Source organism: Palaemon carinicauda, chromosome 9, assembly GCF_036898095.1.
Source record: "Palaemon carinicauda isolate YSFRI2023 chromosome 9, ASM3689809v2, whole genome shotgun sequence".
Taxonomy (NCBI): domain Eukaryota; kingdom Metazoa; phylum Arthropoda; class Malacostraca; order Decapoda; family Palaemonidae; genus Palaemon; species Palaemon carinicauda.
This window is the reverse complement of record NC_090733.1, coordinates 61171330-61181329: the sequence shown is the minus strand read 5'-3', so window position 1 is coordinate 61181329 and position 10000 is coordinate 61171330.

Genomic DNA, 10000 nt, shown 5'->3' with positions numbered 1-10000 from the left:
CTCCTCCTCGCTGAACCATCCATCTTATATCTAAACAACTTTTGTAACCGACATTCATTTAGTCTTACTGTGTTTTCATTTCAAGTTTTCAAACCCGCAATTGACAATTAGGATATGGCTTCTACTTGAAAGTCTTCGGAAGCATTGGAAAATTAGAAGTCAGCAGATTATTCTAAATTTCAATGACTACACTGAATCTTATCAATAAAAGACATTTTACTTATAAACTTTAATTTGCAGCAGTTTTCTATTTTCAACTAACACAATCCAAACAACATCTTTACCCATGATCAGCATCAACGATTATTCTTTTTACTTCTACTCCCTAACATTTGCTTGTTTTATCTCAACAGCCGATACATTTGTCATAAATCCTAAGTAACATTCTTTTGTTATATGATTAGCATCATAATTTCCGCAAGCTCGATTTTCGTTTTGCTCTTATATTCCTTCTCAACATGACCATATCTTCAACAGATAAAGCAGGCAAGCACATGATATTTGTCAAGTATATCATATGTACCTCATCATATCTATTTCATCTGCTTTATCGAGAATTGCCCTTGAATTTCAGAATCACATTTCAAAATGATGTGTGTAATAAGTTTTTGAAATGAAATAACGGTTTCACATTTACAATAAGAAATTGCTTGTGGATAAGTTTATGTCAACTAGTGAACTAACCACGTCGCCAGCCTTAGCATAGACAACCTAAAAGATCAGTTTCCCGATCTTTTGTTATAAATTCCAATAGCATGTTATGCATTCTAGTGGCAGCATTATCTCTGCTGTTTCCATCCGTGAAATCATTGTCCTTAGAAGTAAGCTGACTATCAATAATGTGATTTGGTACATGTGAAGTAGGAAGGTTCTTTTTCTTCTGCTATTTTACTTAAAACTAAGATCTTATTCTTTTTCTTAATCATATCCGATTTGGTTACTTTCTTGATTGTGGGAGCAGGATTCTTCCTCATATCAAGATCCAGTAATTCAATCATGTGATTAGCAGTTCTCCAATCAATTATCATTAATTCAGATTTCTTAACAAAATTATAGATTTTAAATCGACGGTCAGGGCTGTGCTTGTCAAGTAACCAGCTGGTTCTTCCTGCAAATGCTCTGATTCAGCCATCCCTTTTGCTCTCGTTGCTCAGTTCCAGTTCCCTCCCTCAATTACTTGCTTTCTGCCATTATTCATTCTCATTTATATTAGAATGCATTTCATCAATACATTATGATATAGCTACCTCATTTTAATGATATCATTGTTACTTACATCATCTAAAAAAAAAAAACACACATTTCCAATAATACATCACATTCCCATTCGCATGGTATTTTTCCTTTGTTTTTTTTGGTATTTTTCGTCTGTTTTTTATGAAGACTGCACATCTCTTAGCTCCAAAGTTATCTGTTATCTTGTGCAAGTTAACAAGAAAAGGAGCTTTTAACTCTTGTTGGATAATGGTAATGTTACTCCGCAATGTAATTGTGCTTGCGATAGCTCAAGTCCAACTGATTACCGCCCAATTTCCATAACTCATATTATCTAAAGTTTTTGAACGTCTTATGGCAAAACGTCTTAATAGGTTTGCTGAAGGTAATAAGCTGTTCCCTAGTTTGCAATTTGGTTTTCGTAAAGGCCTTGGAGCATGTGATGCCCTTCTTACAATCGCCATTGCTGTACAGAAATCCCTTGATTGTGGTCAGGAAGTTCGTATGACTGGCCTTGATTTTAATGCTGCCTTTGACCGTGTTAATCATGAAGCCCTTATTTTCAAATTCAAACAGTTGGGAGTAGCGGGTCGTGTCTTAGCATCATAATTGATTTTTTAAAGTAAATGATCGCAAAGAGTTGTGGTTGATGGGAATGTCGTATCTGGTGTTCCTCAGGGTAGTGTTTTTGACCTATTATTTTTCATACTATATACGCATGGCATATGTTTTGGCCTAGAAAACAAGCTTGTTGCATATGCAGATGATGCTACTCTCTTTGCATCAGTTCTATCTCCTGATTACAGATTTTAGGATTACGGAATCTAGCTCAAATTAGTGCATGGTGCAAATTATGCGGTATGAAGTAGAATCTTAACAAAACTCAAAGTATGATTGTAAGCAGGTCAACGATGGTGGCTCCTCAACACCCGGATCTCAGCATTGATGAGGTTTCTCCAGCTCTGTATGACTCTTTTAAAATTTTAGGTGTGATTCTTGACAGCAAATTTACTACTGAGAAACATATTAGGTCTGTGTCTTCTTCAGTTGCACAAAAAATGGCTAATTATTGAGCAAGTCTTTTAAGATTTTAGGTGATCAATCTCTTTTGAAGAAGTGTTTTAATTCCCTCATTCTACCTTGCTTCGAGTATTGTTCTCCTGTCTGGTCTTCTGCAGCTGATTCTTTTCTTATTTTGTTGAATAGGGACTTACGATTTATTGAATTGCTTATTCCTGATCTAGATGTTAATCTCTTATTTCTGACCTTTAAATTCAGATCTTCCCGGACAGTTCCATCTGTTTGTAATACTAGGTATGCAGTTAATTCTAACAGTCAGGCCTTCTCCATTATGAGGCTCAATACTACACAGTACTCTAGAAGTTTTATTCCAGCTGTGGCCAAGTTGTGGAATAATCCTCCTTATCGGATAATTGAATTGGTAGAACTTCAAAAGTTCAAATTTACAATTAGTATTTTTATATTGAACGGGTTGACATGAATCTTTTTATGGTTTACATATGAAATATCTGTTTTAATGTTGTTGCTGTTTTCAAAATATTTTTTTAGTTGTTCATCACTTCTCAAATCATTTATTTATTTCCTTTATTTTTTCTTTCCTCACTGAGCTCATTTTCCCCGTTGGAGGCCTTGGGCTTATAACATCCTACTTTTTCAACTAGGGTTGTGGCTTAGCTATTAATAATAATAATAATAATAATAATAATAATAATAATAATAATAATAATAATAATAATAATAATAATAATAATAATAATAATCAATCGTTATCTTTTCCTCTTTCGGATCTACATATTGTACACATAAAAGTTTCCTTTTTTTTCTGCCACCACGCAGGATCGTTGACACTTATGTTTTCTACTTATTTTTTAAGAACAATAAAACGAGTTTCGTTAAGGAAAATAAAAACACTTCTGATCAACTCCAGATTCAAGAGCAATCGACAAGTACGTGTGCTCTGCTACCGCGCCCACTCGCCCATTAAAACCGCCAAATTAATACAAATAGGGAAACTTGAAAAATATAAATGAAGTACTCCTGAAAGCGCAGAAATTGATTTCGGTAAGCTATGTGGGATTTCAAACTCACGAGCTCTTCTGGTTTACAAATGTTGCTTATAAGTAAATGTACGGGAAAATAATAGAGTCGTGCACGGATCTTTCGGAGACGACGAAACTTGATAAAAGGAAAAATGAATACTATAAACTAAGCAATAAACAGTAAACGGCAACATCACATACAGCATACACAAGGTATTTTATGATAATCTCTTTATTCTCAAGTTGGAGTCATTTTTTCCAAAGACCAATTTCAATTATCCATCAAATATTCAATGACAAGAATTCCCCAGAAATTCGAATCCTTCAACAGTTCCAAATATCAAAATTCTGACAGCTTCGGCCTCAGAATCATGAAACATTTTTCTTTCCAGTCAGCCGTTTTGATAAGATTATCAGGTATAACAGGATCTTAAGCACATGATGGTGAACGTAAATGTTTTTTCTGTTTGCTACTTTGAATTGCCTGCAGGGGACGAGGAAGAGAAGGTATTTTAGATTCCATTTCAAACTCTGGTATGCAAAATATTGGATAATTTAATGATCTTTTTTTTTCTCTCTTACATGATTTATAGTCTATTGAAATAATTTCACACCTTCACAATTTGATGTACATGGTGCAGGAGTTTGAATAAACAATATTTACATCATTTCTCTTTGTGACACTTTCAACTTTGCTTTACATAATTTTATTGATCTCTGATTTATATATTCGTAGGACATTGCGCTATTTACTATTCATTCTTCAGTTTGATAAATCAGTCAATTTATTTACAAAATCTGTCACTTCTCTTTAATTACTTTCAACGAACTCAATCTTCTAAGGGTAAATGTGGAAAGCGAGTTAAGTTAAAGCTGTTAGAGAGGTGTTTTATTTTTTTTGGGGGGGAGGGGTGGAAGAAGCATATAATTTATTTAAGGTTATAGTAGCGGAAAGTACATTAAGCAATTGAATTACATAACACTGTGGAAATGCTCAATGTCTCAACACTTAGCAGTGTGAAATCAATTGTTCTCATGGGGAATATCGTCTTGACCTTTGGGACAGCAATTGGTCCTAACACCAGTAACGACTGACCATAAATCTTTCAAAACTGCCATTGGCAAATGTAAAAGAATATGCTAACGGAAAATTTGAATAAAAACTATAAATATTCAGTGAGAAATTCGTTTGACTTTTAGTCACATTTCATATTTTTTTTCGTTGAGGGACGAGGAAGGATAATGTGGTGGGGGTTATTTGAGTTCGAGTATACCGGTGTTGAACTAGTAAGGATCATTTAAGGGCCCTGTGAATATGGGGAGAGGCTTGGTGTGGCCCTCAGGACTGTCAAACCAAAAGACGTTGAGTTGAGTTGCAGCGGTATCCAATTTTATCAAAATGATTTCCTTTGATCTGTCAATTACCATTAAATTTGTCTATCATTATAAGCTTGTGTCTTTAATCATTTGATTACTATTTTCATGTGTGTTTAGTTCGATTTCTACTTTAGTTCTGGTTTCATCTTCTTATTTGAATATGAGCAAGATATTGCTGTAGGATACGTATTACGTTGATTGTTACTTTGGCTTGTTCCTATAAATATACCCATAATAATAATAATAATAATAATAATAATAATAATAATAATAATAATAATAATAATAATAATAATAATAATAATAATAATAATAATAATAATAATAAATTGATACATGCTTAGATGCCAATCTTTTTATATATTCGTCTAGCCTTCGGACAAAACATAACTTATCCAATGATATTTTTCTGCCCGTATGTAAGTGAATGTTTCCATAAAGAATTTTTGTAATAAAGTTAATCTGAAAGAAAATCTATACAATTTCTTACAGTTAGAAAAACTGCATTATCACATGAAAGGATTTTAACGAAATAGAATATATATGTAAAGTGTATTGGTATATAAATACCCGTTGAGACAAGATGCATTCATCCACGTGTTGATTATTTCCTAAACAAATATCAACCAAGAAATTCGACCCACCAATTAGGCATAATTTGTCCTGTTATTTTCCTTGCTATACCAGAATAGAGGTGCGGATACTTTTATACCGACACTAACAACATGTTAATGCGTCACTTTTGAACTAAAAATGAGAAGGAGTTTATGACCTAATTTTCATTTCATTCAATTACAGTTCATGGCAGGCTGCTTTCAAAATCTAAAAAATTCCGCTCTGACCTTCACTTTCATATGATAAGGAACATCATAACAAACGATTTCCTCTTTCTGCCTTTATCCAAAACCTTCAACTCTCTCTCTCTCTCTCTCTCTCTCTCTCTCTCTCTCTCTCTCTCTCTCTCTCTCTCTCTCTCTCTCTAGTTGCCCTTATCATTGAATGACTAACAATAAACAAGCTTTAAAAAAAATCTGATTAACGTAAAAGTTATTACTTACTAAATCTTTTCTTTTTCTTTCTCTTCTTAAGGACGACTAAAAAACAATGGGAATTTAGAAAGATAAGGAAGACATTTTCTTCCCCTCTCCATCTGCCTTTCTGTCTATCTACCCATATCTTTATTGAACTTGAAAATAACAACGTATAATCAAGAATCACCTAGTATGTTATAATATAAAATTCACTAGGATACGAGTATACACACACACACAAATACACACACACACACACACACACATATATATATATATATATATATATATATATATATATATATATATATACATATATATGTATATGTGTGTGTGTGTAAATGTGTGTACTATATGCATGTAACAAGATTTAATCCATTTAAGATGCTGGTTTATCGGTTAAGTCGGATATTCAGAACTACAGTAGTTCTGCCAAATAAAATTTCCTTTTTCCTAAAATGAAATGATATAATTAAATAAGGGATGGCGTGTATCGAAGACCCTGACAACTACGATGCTTGCTGTATGTACTGTGCAGTATAAATTGAATTATTAAAGAAACCCGGCGCCTCTGTATATCTTCTGCGACATGTTTATTTCCACACCATGAAGAGTTCTTCAGTAAAGTATTTGTAGCTTTTATATTTTTTTTCTCTTTGTATTCTTGCAACAGTTCCATGCAAGTACTTTTTAAGCTTCGGATAATTCATGTTTAAATAAACTAGTGTTTCACTGTGTAATTTTAACAAAATGTCTGTTATTGATTGCTTATTTGTATATACGTTTTTCTTTAGGGTATTCTTTTGTTACTGGAAATCATGTTCCTGTTTAAAATAGAATTTCTACTCTTATTCATTCATCAGTAAAGCTTATTTGATTTTATGTTTTTCATTAATGGAATTTGCAATACGATGCTTAATCGATGAAATAAGTAGGTGATTATCAAATTGTTATTTCTAATTTCTGTTCCTTTTCTATAGAATAACGAGAGAAATAAACAGTAAAACTTTCAGACTTGTGTGTGAAACTAGATATTTGGTAGCTCAGCATTTACCAATAACTTTCAATGATCACAATTGAATTAGTTTTGAAAAGGTTGTAGTATTGCTGTCAATTCATTGATGCTTCTCGACTTAATTGTTTATCGACCCAGTGGCAACAGTCAATCGTCAGAGCTAGACTTATTCTCAACGAGGTCTTCAACTTTGATTATAACAGCTAAGAGTTCTGTTGTCGTTACCATTTGGGAATGGAGAAGGACCATTGAGGTTAACGTGGGAATCTTTTATGATATGCTGTCATTGCGTTGTTGAAGAGGTTCGTGACCTCAGAGGAAGTTTGACTTACAAAGTAGCGGTGACAATCCTTTTTCACCTTTCATCTTTTGACTTTGTGGATAGTTGATGTCAAGAAACAATTCCAAGTAAATCCATCAAAAAGAATAGACAGAATGTCTTTTTCCATTGAAGAATTAATCTTTTCAAAGTCTGTAGAATGTCAGTGATCCCAGCCTTTCCTGTCTACTTTTGTGAGCGTCGAAATCCATGAATGGAAACATTTTAGAATTTGCTAGTAAAAAAAAAGTGTTTAAGTAACTATGTGTTGATGGACGGATAAAGAATTACACATTAACTGAGAAAATACATTTGAATAGCGAGAAGAAGAAGACGAACAAGAAGTAACGAAAGACAAAATTGATGCCGTGATAGCATTGCACTGTCCAAGTCAAGTATGCTATTGACGCACAATGTCGTCGTCCAGCCAGCCAATCACTAATAATTGTTAATATACACAATATGAAAAGGAAAACGTTCTAAAGACGGGAGAGGCCTTACCCACGCAAACCCCAACTGCTGGTGTTAACATAATCTGCTGTTTTGATAAAGCATTGTGTTGCCCCTCTCTCTCTCTCTCTCTCTCTCTCTCTCTCTCTCTCTCTCTCTCTCTCTCTCTCTCTCTCTCTCTCTGTATGTATGTGCATCTACAAAAAAAAAAATTTTGTTGCAGTTCTCTCACAGTTTGTCTACGTAAATGAATTAATATAAAAATAAAGATGCTTCAGAGTAATTGACTGGTTACGATATGTTATCATCATACGTCAGTTTGTGGTAGACCCCCTACGATATCTGCCAGAAACATATGGCCTGATTTAACCTGCATCTGTGCACTACGATCATTTCCATTGGCAAATACACACAGGAATAAACAATGTCTTCTCACTGGGGCTTCTTACAATTAGCAATGAATCTGTGGAATGTCACATAACACTCAATATGGTTCTATTAACTTAACCAAATATATCTAGAAATCTGTTGATCGAAAAAGACCTAACTGTGGTTGTATATATATATATATATATATATATATATATATATATATATATATACATATATATATATATATATGTATATATATATATATATATATATATATATATATATATATATATATATATATATATATATATATATATATATATATATGTATATATATATGTGTGTATATATTTATATATATATATATATATATATATATGTATATATATATATGTGTGTGTGTGTATGTATGTATATACACAAGTAATTAGATATTATCAAGGATAAAATATAAAACTCTTCTGCAGCTTTGTTAAGAGTGGAATACACAGAAGCCCCATCTGGTCTATAATGCTCTATTCCTTTGGATAGTTGATCTCTTATTCATTTTAAACCCATATGATGAAACAGAATTATTAGATGTTCTCATGATGATCCAGAACACGGTGCAGGCTGAGTTCCATCCTGGGAAAAGAAAGAACGAAGGCAGAACAGTCTAATGACAGTTAGAGATGGTTTCCTTTTTCATTCGTTCCGGTATCATGTACACTGGATGGAGAACAGAAAATACATGCTGGGCAAAACGAAGAAGAAATGGGCGAAAGGATAGATACTAGAAACCCATGTTCAGTGAATTCTTTAGGCATGAGAACATAGTAAATACCATCATGATACTTGGTAATATCATTATCAATCGTAGAAAAATATCGTTGCACGTTGGACGTGTTACGGAGAGATCAAATTAGATTTATGAAATTCTTCAATGGGGCATTATTTTGTATGGAGAAAATGAGTTGTAATTAGGAGGCCAAAATTCCTATCAAACCAAACGCGACAAGACTACTATCAGAAGTACCTGGCAATGCTGAAAACGTCTAGGTGGACAAGAAAACGGCAGCTGTATTCACCGCCGCTTCATCTGATTTCTGCAAGTAACACTAACACACCAGAGTTCCGTTAGCCAATGCTGGTTGGTGCTGCTGCTTCGACCCCGCGGTTTCTTTTTAGTACTTAAGACTAATCCGACGAAAAATATAGACGAAACTAAAAAAAAAAAAAAAAAAAAAACTTGCAAAAAGCGCTACAACTATTCTCATTATTCATTACAAGATCAACGGTTGCAGATGGATGGCCATTGCCCTGATTACAGCTCTTCCATTATCTGAGCAATATTTTGATCATGTGGTTGTTTATGAAGATGATTTTATTGCTCCTTCTAAGTCAGGAAATGTTATGTTAAATGATATTTTAATTATGACATCAAAATAATGAAACTCGTGCGACAATTTCTTTTGTTTTCGCGATCAAGTATATATATATATATATATATATATATATATATATATATATATATATATATATATGTATATATATATATATATATATATATATATATATGTGTGTGTGTGTGTGTATATATATATATATATATATATATATATATATATATATATATATATATATATATATATGTATATTTTTTTAAAGATTGAAGCGATATTCTAAACAAATTTTTGTTCCAGATATTTCCCAAGAAGAATATTAGACGTATTCAACAAGAAATCAGAGAGAGAGAGAGAGAGAGAGAGAGAGAGAGAGAGAGAGAGAGAGAGAGAGAGAGAGATCAAACTCATGAGATGGAACTTTTTGTATATGGAATCAAGCTCTGCTAATAGATCATAGGGATCAGGTTCTAACATTTCTTAGGAGCAAAGTTCTTAATAGTACCGGTAATTATACAGGGATAAAATGAAGGTGGTGTGGTGGGCGGGAACGAAGCCCAGTAATGGGGGTTGGGAAGAGGTATTTGCCGGATTTCCTGTTTCAGAATCAACCTAGATATTGTAATGGCCGAAGAAGATTATTTCTCAGCATTTTCCTTTTTTCCGAGAACCCGAGAGCAATGACATCGGGTTACTACCATACACAGACACACACACACACACACACACACACACACACAGCCTTTTCTTATGGAAACTTTTCCGTACTGGTCTTTGCA